The sequence below is a fragment of the Homarus americanus genome, unplaced genomic scaffold (assembly GCF_018991925.1).
Source record: "Homarus americanus isolate GMGI-L3 unplaced genomic scaffold, GMGI_Hamer_2.0 scaffold40919, whole genome shotgun sequence".
In the NCBI taxonomy this organism is placed as follows: domain Eukaryota; kingdom Metazoa; phylum Arthropoda; class Malacostraca; order Decapoda; family Nephropidae; genus Homarus; species Homarus americanus.
In genome coordinates, this window is record NW_024744049.1 from 405,001 (window position 1) to 417,500 (window position 12,500).

At 41.6% G+C, this 12,500-nt stretch overlaps 1 long non-coding RNA gene across 1 annotated transcript in view; it reads left to right on the forward strand.

Annotated features, from left to right (window-relative positions):
* The window catches only part of LOC121877630, a 52,400-nt gene that overhangs the window by 39,537 nt on the left and 363 nt on the right, over window positions 1-12,500 (forward strand). The gene's annotated exons all lie outside the window — the stretch shown is intronic.

Below are 12,500 nucleotides of genomic sequence, written 5' to 3' on the forward strand. Positions count from 1 at the left end.
GAATGTTGGAGATAGAATGTTGGAGATAGTGGATGTTGGAGATAGTGAATGTTGGAGATAGTGAATATTGGAGATAGGAATGCTGGAGATGGTAATGAATGTTGGCGATGCAGTGAATGTTGGAGATAGTAGAATGCTAAGGATAGTGAATGCTGGCGATAGTGAATGTTGGAGATATGTGAATGTTGGAGATATATAGTGAATACGGAAGATAGTAAATGTTATGATAGTGAATGTTGGAGATAGTGAATGTTGGAGATAGTGAATGTTGGAGATAATGTTGGCGATAGTGAATATTGGAGATAGTGAATGTTGGAGATAGTGAATGTTGAAGATAGTGAATGTTGGAGATAGTGATTGTTGGAGATAGTGAATGTTGGCGATAGTGAATATTGGAGATAGTGAACATTTGAAACAGAACACCCACGAGAGAGTACTTACATCCTGTTATACACCTGCTGCACATCTGTAACACACCTGATACACTTGATACACACCTGCAACACCTGTAACACACCTGATACTCACCTGTAACACACCTGATACTCACCCGTAACACACCTGATACTACACACTTGTAACACCTGATACTCACCTGTAACATACCTGATACACACCTGCAACACACCTGATACACACCTGTAACACACCTGTTGTAAGGATGACAGTATTCCCTTTTTCCTCTCCTCCTCCCTCCCCACCTAACCCCACTCCCCACCCCACCCACCCAACCCAAATCTAACTCCAACCCAACCTAAATCTAACCCAACCCAACCCAACCCAACCCAACCCAACCCAACCCAACCTAACCCAACCCAACCCAACCCAACCCCTACCTCTAATCTTAATTCCCCACTCCACTCCCACCCCACCCACCTTTTTACTCCTTTACCCACCCCACATAAAACACTCACGACTCTTTCCTGTTCTCAACCCGGTGACGTGTGCGATTAATTTCCGACCCAATGCTCCACGATGCTCATCTGTCACGAATCTTTTATACACGCGTCAGTATTTTTCTTTTAATCTATTTCTCTATCTTATTTTTTATTTCATCTATATTTTTATTATTTTTGCTATTATTTCATCTATATTTTTATTATTTTTGTTATTATTTCATCTATATTTTTATTATTTTTGTTATTATTTCATCTATATTTTTATTATTTTTGTTATTATTTCATCTATATTTTTATTATTTTTGTTATTATTTCATCTATATTTTTATTATTTTTGTTATTATTTCATCTATATTTTTATTATTTTTGTTATTATTTCATCTATATTTTTATTGTTTTTGTTATTATTTCATCTATATTTTGATTATTTTTGTTATTATTTCATCTATATTTTTATTATTTTTACCATTATTTCATCTATAGTTTCATTGTTTTGTTTTTATTTAACTTAATATCGAGAGCTTGAGATGTAAACAGTGTGTGCGACGTAAGTGAGATGGTCATTAATTACAGGTTATATAAAAGTGTTGATATCCGGTTTATGATAAAGAGTTTTTTTGTGTTTTTTTTTTTACAAGGAAAATAAAGTCGTATTTGCCTTACAGTTCTTGGGATGGTATGTCTGTGTGTTTGTTTGAGATTTATGAGAATAGCTCGTGGTATTGAGACACGACACGACCGAGAGACAGACAGACAGACAGACAGACAGACAGACAAACAAAGCCTTCAGGTGGTAATTGTGTTGTAATTAGATAAGAGACAATAATTGGACCGGGACACAGGAACTGGACCGGGACGTAAAAACTGGACTGGAAATTAAACACTGGACTGGTACAAAAGAAAATAACTGGCCGAGAATGACGTCAGTTAGAGACACTTTACTGATACCTGTTCACCTTGTAATTACTGACGGCTCGAGTCTGTTTACCTGTTGGTCATTTAGCTGAGCTACTACTACAACATTGCTGTCTCTCGGGGATCGAGTATGACCATCATCCATCTATGATACAATTTTATGAGTTATTATGGATGTCACGTAGGTTGGTGAGTTCTGAGGTGACTAAAGAGGCCGATACGGGACCGGCAGAATCGATCACAGATGTTGCACATGTGGAGGGCTACATCTAGTGCGGGAGGGGCGGCGGCAGCGTATTTCAGGCGTTGGCGCTTGTCTGCTTGTTATGTAGTCGAGCTAACTCGAAAGTATTGACACCATCTCGTATGGTTCTTCTCCAAGCGGTACGGTGTGGAGTAATCGTCTCCCAGGTGAAGGGGTCGACTTGGCACTTTTTCAGGTTTGTCTTAAGACTATCCTTATACCTTTTCAGTTGCCCGCCAGCGTTACGTTTACTATTCGTTAGGTGACTGTAAAGTAGCTGCTTTGGCAGTCTACTGTCGTCCATGTGGGTAACATGGCCAGTCCAACGTAGTTGTTCATGGATAATGGTAGCCTCGATGCTCCTACATTTGGTGTCAGCGAGAATACTGGCATTTGTTCTCTTGTCTTCCTAGCGAACTCAGAGTATGGAACGTAGACTACGTTGGTGAAAGTTTTCAAGTGCCTTGAGGTGCCTCCTGTATGTGACCCATGTCTCACTGCCATATAGCAGGGTAGGGAGGACCACTACTCGATATACGTGTAACTTTGTAGATATTTTCAGCTCCCTACAGCTGAAGACACGGTTTCGAAGTCTGCCAAAGGCTTGAGATGCACATCTGATCCGATGCTGAATCTCTTTGTCGATGTCCGCGGTGATGGACAGGTGGGAGCCGAGATACCAAGAGTGGGCAACATTAGAGAGGGTAGTACCGTTAAGCTGGATGGGTGGCGGAGGTGTGGTTGAACCAGGGGTAGGCTGAAAGAGAATTTGAGTCTTACGTACATTCACCTCAAGGACGAAATGTGCATACACATCTGCGTATGTGTTCAGGATCTCCTGTAGGTCGCGTTCAGTGTGAGCAACAAGGGAGAGATCGTCTGCATACTGAAGTTCAGTAATGGAAGCTGCCGACACCTTTGTTCCTGCTGGAGTCGTCTTAAGTTGAAAAGACCCTTCATCCGGTACTCGATGTCCACCCCGATGGCTAAATTGGCACTGGCACGAGTAAGGAAGGCAGCCAAGAAAATGTAAACGAGAGTTGGTGCCAGTACACACCCTTGTTTAACCACCGTTCTGATGGCGAAGAACTCAGACTGGGTGCCATTGTGTAGGACACTGCCGTTCATGCCATCGTGGAGTTGCCTCACAATGGCGATGAATTTTGGTGGGCAGCCAAAACGGCTGTGGGTCCACCAGAGGGCTTCCCTGTTGACCGAGTCGAAGGCCTTGGTTAGGTCGATGAAAGCCATGTACTGGTCACGACTATGTTCTCTGCACTTTTCCTGTATCTGGCTGGCAGCAAAGATCATGTCAGTGGTGCCACGTGATGGTCTAAAGCTACAAGGAGATTCTGGGAGTAAGTTTTCCGCCTCAGAAAGAAGTCTGTTTAGGAAGACTTGGGCGATAATCTTGCCAGCTACGGTGTTGCTCTCTCTCTCTGATAGTTCCAGTGCTTTATGATAGTTGATAGTCAAAGGTGTTTAGTCAGTCATATTAATGTCCCGTGTTTTATAGCTACAGTAAAGGAGAAAGTGAGAGAGAAATAGAAAGAGAGAGAGAGAGAGTGACAGACAGATAAGTTGCAAAGAAAAAGAGAGGGGGGAGTGAGGGGGAGAGAGAAAGACAGAGAGGTATTATTTTATTTAGTTTCGTATTTATATATTAGTATTAATGTATTTCAGTGTATTTGTTGATGTATACATATTACTTCCTGTATAAATGTATATGATTCTGTATTAATGTGTATAATGCTGTATTAATGTTTATAATACTGTATTAATGTAACTGTTCCTGTATGTGTGTGTGTGTGTGTGTGTGTCGACCAGCTGACGGTAAGAGAAGAAAATATATATTAAGTGTTGGGGGAAGTTGCAGGTGTCACTTATTGATGGCCAGGTGTAGCAAGACTGATGACAGATGTTGATTGGCAGGTGACACACGTGGACGACCTATCATGACTACCCAATACCTTCTTCTTTAACGTTCTTCAACTTGAGTATTAAAAGTCAGAATGTGTAGAAAAATGTTGCAAGTGTGTTGGGGAATGTTGCAGAATGAATGTATAGAGCGTGTACCCCCTGAAAGCAATATCTGTTTATGAGTGTTGCAAGAATGTTAAAAAATGTTGCAGTGTGTGTAACAGTGAAGGTAATGTATGTCTTTAAATGTTGCAAGAATGTTGAAGAATGTTGCAGAGTGTGTAGCAGTGAAGGCAATATCTGTTTATGAGTGTTGCAAGCATGTTGAAAAATGTTGCAGTGTGTGTGTGTGTAGCAGTGAAGGTAATGTATGTATTTAAATGTTGCAAGAATGTTGAAGGATGATGCAGGAGTTGAGAGAGAGAGAGAGAGAGAGAGAGAGAGATCCTCCTTCTCACCATAACCATCTGTTTACAATTCCAACCACTGCCTCGTTCTTATCTGCCAGGCTGTTAATCCACATGGCAAGAATGAGTGACGTGCCTTCTCTTATAAACATATGTGGTTATGAGAGAGACGACCCTGAGGCGGTGAGGCGTGTGTAAGAGTGAGGGATGCACATTTACTACGACTAGGTGGGGCGGGGGAGTGGGGGGCAGCGAGGTTCATCCTGGTGAAAAAAAAAAATATGACCTCGACATACATACATACATACATACATTACATACATACATACATACATACATACACTGGAACGTAAGAGTCCGTGTTGTGTCGATTATTATTAAAGCTGTTGTAACCACCTGCCACCCACCTGTCACCCACCTGCCACCCACCTTACCAGTGCTATCACCATTCATCTACCACCACTCGCATCATCACCACAATCCTACTACTATCACTCACTATCACCACCACCACCACCACAACCTACCGTCACCCACCTACCATCACCTATCACCCACCTATCACCACCTATCACCCACCTAACCATCACCAGGGAATTAGTACTCACAGCGTCTTAAATGACTCGATCTGTCTTCCCCGGGAGATAAGCGAATATAAATGAACAACATTCATTCTCTGTTATTTGATGATGTTAGTTTGTTTAATAATTCTGAATAATAACACTGATGAATGACTTAGCTAAACGAAAAAGAGACAGACAGACAGAGAGAGACAGGCAGACAGACAGAGATAGACAGGCAGACAGACAGACAGACAGAGAGAGACAGGCAGACAGACAGAGAGAGACAGGCAGCAGACAGGACAGACAGACAGAGATAGACAGGCAGACAGACAGACAGACAGAGAGAGACAGGCAGACAGACAGAGATAGACAGGCAGATAGACAGACAGACAGAGATATAGATAGACGAAAGCCAAAAAGACACAGAGAGTCAGTGAGAAAGACAAGCAGACAGACTCAGAAAGACAGACATACAGACAGACAGACAGACAGACAGGTGTATCTCAAGAGAGTCAAAGGACATCATTAAGGAACAAAAGGAGATACTATAGTCTTTAAGGGGACGAACCAGGGTACTTAAAAGACGTCATTGAGTTTAATTAACGAGAAACACAAAAATGGACCTTAAACACTCACACACACACACACACACACACACACACACACACACACACACACAGCCACACACACACACACACACACACACATTACTGTCAATAGCCACACACACATTGGTTACACCAAAAAATATCTTTACCTATGAGATCGATGAATTTCAGAATGAACACTATGACTCCTGTTGTCTCGGTAGGGTTGTCAAAATCCTTCGTTCATTATGTCATATTGTCTCACACACAAAGTCTTAAAGATATTTTTTTTAGAGCGAATGAGTGTGTATGTGTATGTTTTTAGAGTGAGTGAATGTGTATGTATGTTTTTTTGAGTGAGGTGTGTATGTATGGTTTTAGAGCGAGTGAGTGTGTATGTATGGTTTTAGAGCGAGTGGGTGTGTATATGTATGTTTTTAGAGCGAGTGGGTGTGTATATGTATGTTTTTAGAGCGAGTGGGTGTGTGTATGTATGGTTTTAGAGCGAGTGAATGTGTATATGTATGTTTTTAGAGCGAGTAAGTGTGTGTGTACCTTTTTGGGTCTACACTTCACACACAGATAAATTAGTTTCTTTACCTGTGTGAATGTTTACCTGATTTTTAAGACTGTGTTAGTTAATGACAGGTAAAGTCCGCCCTACCTGATTTATTTACTATAGTAACCTTTCCCATGAGTGAGTTTAGATAAAAAATATTGCCTTTTTTTGTATTTGGGGATTTTTCTTATAAAAGGAGGTTTGGGGGGGAGGGTGAAGGGGGTGGGGGTGGCGGTGAGGTGGGGATGTGGGGGATGGTTAGAGTGATGGGGTGTAGGAACGGGGTGAGTGTTTGTGATGGGTAGTGAGGTATTGTGGGTAGTGAAGGAGGGGTGGTGGATGGTGCTATAGTGGGTGATGGTGAAGGTGAGGGATGGTAAGTGGGGTGGTGGTGAGGGGTGGTAAGTGGGGTGAGGGGGAGGTAGAGAAGAGAGAGAGAAAGGTGGCGGGGGGTGTGGGCGGAGGAAGATTAGACGCTAGTAATCACAGTCTTGACAAATGTTACCTGACAATTTGAAAACAAAATACCTGTACTCTTTTATGTACTGACAAGAAATGTGGAAAAGAGAAGATTTATTTTTTTTAAAGACACAAATTGATTCTTCACTTCTAAATAATTTTTATTTTTATTCTGCTTTTGTTAAATTATTTTTATTTATTTATTTTTAATGTGAGAAAAGTTTTAGAAATCTAGTGTAGGTTAATCATCAGGTGACATAAACTAAGGTTGGCTAATCATCAGGTGACATAAACTAAGGTTGGCTAATTATCAGATGACATAAATTAAGGTTAACTAATCATCAGGTGAAATAAATTAGGGTTGGCTAATCACCAGGTGACATAAACTAAGGTTGGCTAATTATCATGTGAAATAGCATTAGTTAAACATCAGGTGAAACTAACCAAGAGTAGCTAATCTTCAGGTGATCTCAGGTGTGTCTTACATCACACAGGTAAACTACAACAGGTGAAGTTAATCATGAAAACGTTGTCTAAATGTTGCAAGTTTTATGGAAGGCATCTGGTGACCTTTCAAAGTTTCAGCCACAGTAGTTCTGGTGGTGGACAGGTGAAACGTTCTCTTGACAGATTCACCTTTTCTACCCTGATGATCTACCTTCTCCCCCCCTCCCTCCTCCAAGCTATCCTTCCCCTCTCCAATCCTCCCTTCCCCTCCTCCAATCCTCCCTTCCCCTCCTCCAACCCTCCCTTCCCCTTCCCCAACCCTCCTTCCCTTCTCCAATCCTCCCTTCCCTCCTCCAATCCTCCCTTCCCCCTCCCCCAACCCTCCCTTCCCCTCCCCCCAGCCTCCCTTTCCCTCCCCAACCCCTCCCCTCGTCTCTGCACCCCTCCCTAACCCTCCATCTTCCTCACACTGATTCTCCCCTCTCTAAACTCCTCCCTCTCCCCCCCCTTTGCCCTTCCCTTTCTGTCCACGTCACCTCCCCCTTATTCTATACCCCCATGTTCCCTAACTTAACCTTAGCCTCACCTACCTCAGCCCCTAACCTAGCTTAACCAAAGCTACTGATGTGTGGGGAGAGGGAGGGAGGGAGAACAGAACCCTCTTTTTCTCCTCCTTTCCCGTTACTTCCTCTTCCTCCTTTCCAGTTACTTCCTCTTCCTCCTCCTACCACCCATACAGCTAAACACTCATACACCAACACCGATAATAACATTACACGAAACCTCACTAATTAACACAGGTAACTAATATAAAGGTAGGTATTAATGTTTCTCTTTTCGTATACCTGTAAGATACATGTACTGCTTCCCTGACCTGGCACCAGTAGCGAGCCACAGCCAACCATTGTGGCGCTAATGGCTCATAATGGCACCTACTTCATTTATGACAGGCTGAAGGGCCATGTTGGAGAGATGGAGAAAAGGTGGGCGACGATGGAGGGAGGAGGGAGGGAGGTGAGAGGGGGAGGGTGGATGAGTAAGGGTTAAAGGAGAGGAGGGAGGGAGAAAGGGAGAGGGAGAAAGACATGGTAAAGGAGGTGAGAGGGGGGGTAGGAGAGGAAGATGGAGGAGCAGAGAGAGGGGATGAGAGGTAAGGGAATGAAAGGAGGGACATGCGTAAGAGGAGAAGGAGGAGGAGATGGAAGAGGAGAGATAATGAAGTGGGAGGAGTGACATAGGAGGGGAGGAGAATGAGGAAAGGGTGAGGAAGAAAAGACGAAGAAGGGAGAGAGGGGAGGGGAGAAAGAGTAGCAGGGGAGGGGAGGGAGAGTAGTGAAAGGGGAAAGGAGGGGAGGGGAGAGAGAGGTAGAAAGGGGAGAAAAGGATGGAAACAGGAAGAGGAATAAGAAATAGAAATATAATGATTAAATAGGAGGAAAGATTAAATTATTATTATTATTTTTTTTGTTTTTGCTGTTATTATTATTATTATTTTATTATTATTATTATTATTATTATTATTATTATTATTATTGTTGCTAGTTTTAATATTATCATTATCAGCATAACAAAAACAATTCCAAATTTCCTAAAAAAAAAAAAAAAAACACGAAATCACAAAAAAATGAAAAAACGCACAAACTTTTTCCTCCCACAAAGGTTTTTCCAAGTTTCAAACATTTATGGGAGCTTTCATTGTCACGGTAGTGTTGGCAAATACTGAGATAACGCTTCCCCTAACACTAATCCTATCACCGGATTTATACTAGATATCTATAAAAAAAAACACATACACACATACACACACATATACAGTACACATACACACACATACACATACAGTACACACACACAAACACATGCACACAGTACACACACACATATAAATATTGACAAATTGTTATGAAAAGAATGGAGGGAAGGTTGTGTGTTAGTGTGTGTGTGTGTGTGTGTGTGTGTGTGTGTGTGTGTGTGTGTGTGTTTTGATGGTGACGGTGTTTTTTGTGTTATGGTAATATGTTTTGTAAAATTGGTGTTTGTCTGTTTCTCTGTTCGGGTGGTGATTAATTTTGTTTTATTAGTTTATTAGTGAAGGTATTTAAATTTTTTATTAACACTAAATAATGCTATTGTGTTCATTTAAATTTGTGTTCGTGGTGTGTGATTCTGAACTGACACACACACACACACACACACACACACACACACACACACACACACACAGGTAAAACACTAAGGGATACTTGCCCCAAGGTACGCCAGGTTAGCTAATACTCACGTTGCTTGGATAATCCACTAACCAAAATCATCCCCTCTGTTCCCAAGGCCACATCACCTTCCATTTCTGGCCAGAGTGAGCATTAGAACATTACCTGGTGCAATTTTTTTTTATATAATCATATTCTCAAGTGATTGAATAAAACATTTTGAGAATAATGAAGTGAGGTTCACTTTGTATATTCCTATAACTCTGTCAAGTGGACGAAGGCTGGATGATGGTGGTGTGTGTATATAAAGGGGTTCTATAAGGGGTTCACTAAGGCGGTTCACTAAAGGAAGTTCACTAAAAGGGGGGGGGGGTTTAATTTATTTGGACAGGTAAGATACGATCAGCTGGTATTGTGGTGGGAGTATCAGAGTTTAGATTTAAGATAGCATTATCTCTGTGGTGTATAGAGCTGTTGTCAGATACACGCCTATAAAACCTTAAAAAGAGTATGCACTCACTCACACACACACACAAGAAAGTATCTTTACCCATGAGATCCAATAAATTCCAAAATGAACACTATGACTCCTGTTGTCTCGGTAGGGTTGTCAAAATCCTTCGTCCATTGTGTCATATTGTCTCACACACAAAATGGTACAGATACTTTTTTGACTTATGTATTTTCTATTTTACTTTACGGTATAAAAAGGTTTTGTATTGATGTTACTCCCTGAAGACCATCTGGTAAGTCACAATCTACATTACACCACTACTGAGCTGGCAAGGTGATAAGATGCAGGATGTTGAATAAGCAGCATCACCATTGCACCATATTCAGCTGGTAGTATGAATTGAATTTAGATCACCAATCTATTTGTTGGGCCAGAGAGTCATAACAATTTGTCGATCATTTGAGACTTGCATTTTGTTAGTCTGTTTTGTGTGTGTGTGTGTGTGTGTGTGTGTGTGTGTGTGTGTGTGTGTGTGTGTGTGTGTGTGTGCAAAAATTGAGCATCACAAACTCAAATTTAAAAAAAACCATAGGGTATTTCAAAAATTAAAGAAAACGGTGACATGAGACAGTCTCCATGGGTAACTTCATTAGATTATAATTGGGAATATTAAAAGGGTGGATTGTCAACTTAAAAATATAAAAGATACCGAGGGGTGGACTCGGTGAATCAGGCGGTGAAGCATCTATAAAAGGCAGTAGGATGCCGCAGGGATTTGTTCTGGCTCCCTTGCAATTTTCTCATTCTTTCTCTCTGTCTTTCTTTCTTTCTCTCTTTCTTTCTTTGCATAACTGACATTAATAATATCACAACACTGCAACTTCAACCTATTATTTCACGGAGCATAACACGATTCCTATGATAATTTAATCTATAACACTGTTGCCACCAGAAGCACCACCGGGGAGAAAATTTTTAGTAAACAAATGATAATAATGTCACTTTGAACACGGAAAAAAAAATCCCCACTTTTACACCATAAAGATATATTGAATAACTTGCTGAACATACTGAACACACTGTAAATGTTCGTGTCAGATCTTATCGTTTGATGGGAGTGAAACGTTTATGTCAGGTGAACTTGGAGTTGACAGATCACAGCAAAATAGCGTCATTGAGGACAAAATTAGAGGATAGGATTTTATGATTGTTTACTATAAGAGACAACAATATAACCTTTGTCTCATTATCTTTACCATATTGTTACGTGTTACCTTTCACCTCTAATTAGCATGGAATACCTGGTGCACAGAATGTAATAATGTGCTACCTTCTCACACAAATTACCTTGAAACACCTGGTGCACAGAATGTAATAAAGTAATACCTTTTCCCACTAATTACCTTGAAACACCTGCTGTACACAAATTAATGTAGTATCTTCAGGTGATCATGAATTGAAGCACTTGAGATAATGGAAGTGGTTCTTGATGTTTTAAGTGTTCAAGTTTTAGTATGAGTGAGACTTGAGACTCTTAGGACTTACCCCCCCCCCTCCCCCATCCCGTCCCTTACGACACTGTCATCGTACTCAGGGGTAGGCATCGTACTCAAGGGGTAGGCATCGTACTCAAGGGGTTTGGCATCGTCCTCAAGGGATTGCCATCGTTCTCAAGAGGTTTGGCATCGTACTCAAGGGGTTAAACATTATATTTACAGAGGCTAATGTGTGTTCCACTAAGTATTAAATCTTTGTTCTAGTATACAAGGGGTCAAGGGTTCCGATACTGTACTTGACCACTTTCACTTCCTCATCTGCAAAGTCAGGTGTTGTGTTTTTCATATTTGATTGATTTAATTGAAGTGAATAATGTCAAAGCAAAAAAATAAAATAGACTCTTACGAAGTTTGAGGGGTGAATTTAACAAAAGCCTTGAAGGTAAGTTAGACCCTACTTGATAATTGAGCCAAATGACTACAGGTACTCAACAGGTGATTCATGTACAGTATACGTCAAATGATTCATACTTAGCAATAAACATAGTAGATTTAGGTCCTAATATTTACCTGTAGGCACCTGTATTTACCTGTATTTACCTGTATCTCATCATGAGTGTTACCTGTACCAGTGGCAATTTAAATCAATCACCTGGTTCTGACTGATCATTTAATTCCATTGCTGTGCTTAAGGTGTTGTTATCGAGTCTGGTTTATAGCATAGCATTACATAGCATTACTGTGCTCTTCCTCCTCCCCCCACTCCATCTTCTTCCCTCCTTCCTTCTTCCTCCTCCTCCCCCTCTCCTCCTCCTTCTTCACCCTTCCTTCCCCCCTCCTTCCTACCCTCCTCCCTTCCTTGTCTCCTTTGTCCCTACCCCCCCTCTCCTCTCTCCCTTCCTACCCCTCTCCCCCCTCCTACCCCTCTCCTCCCCTCCTACCCCTCCCCTCTCCTAAGTATCTAGAGTGGTATGAGGTATAAAGACAGGTGGGCACAATGGGTATCAGGTATTAAGGAACAGGTGGTATCAGGTATTAAGGAACAGGTGGTATCAGGAGGCCATAATGGATATGAAGAAGGCCCAGTAGGTGTCAGGTATTAGGACAAAGTGAGTATCAGAAGGAGGCCACAGTGGGTATCTAGAGGCCACAATGGGTACCTAGAGGCCACAGTGGGTATCTAGAGGCCACAATGGGTACCTAGAGGCCACAGTGTGTATCCTGAGGCCACAGTGGGTATCTGATACAATGGGTATCTGGAGGCCACAATGGGTATCTAGAGGCCACAGTAGGTATCTGGAGGCTACCTTGGGTATCTAGAGGTCACAGTGGGTATCTGGAGG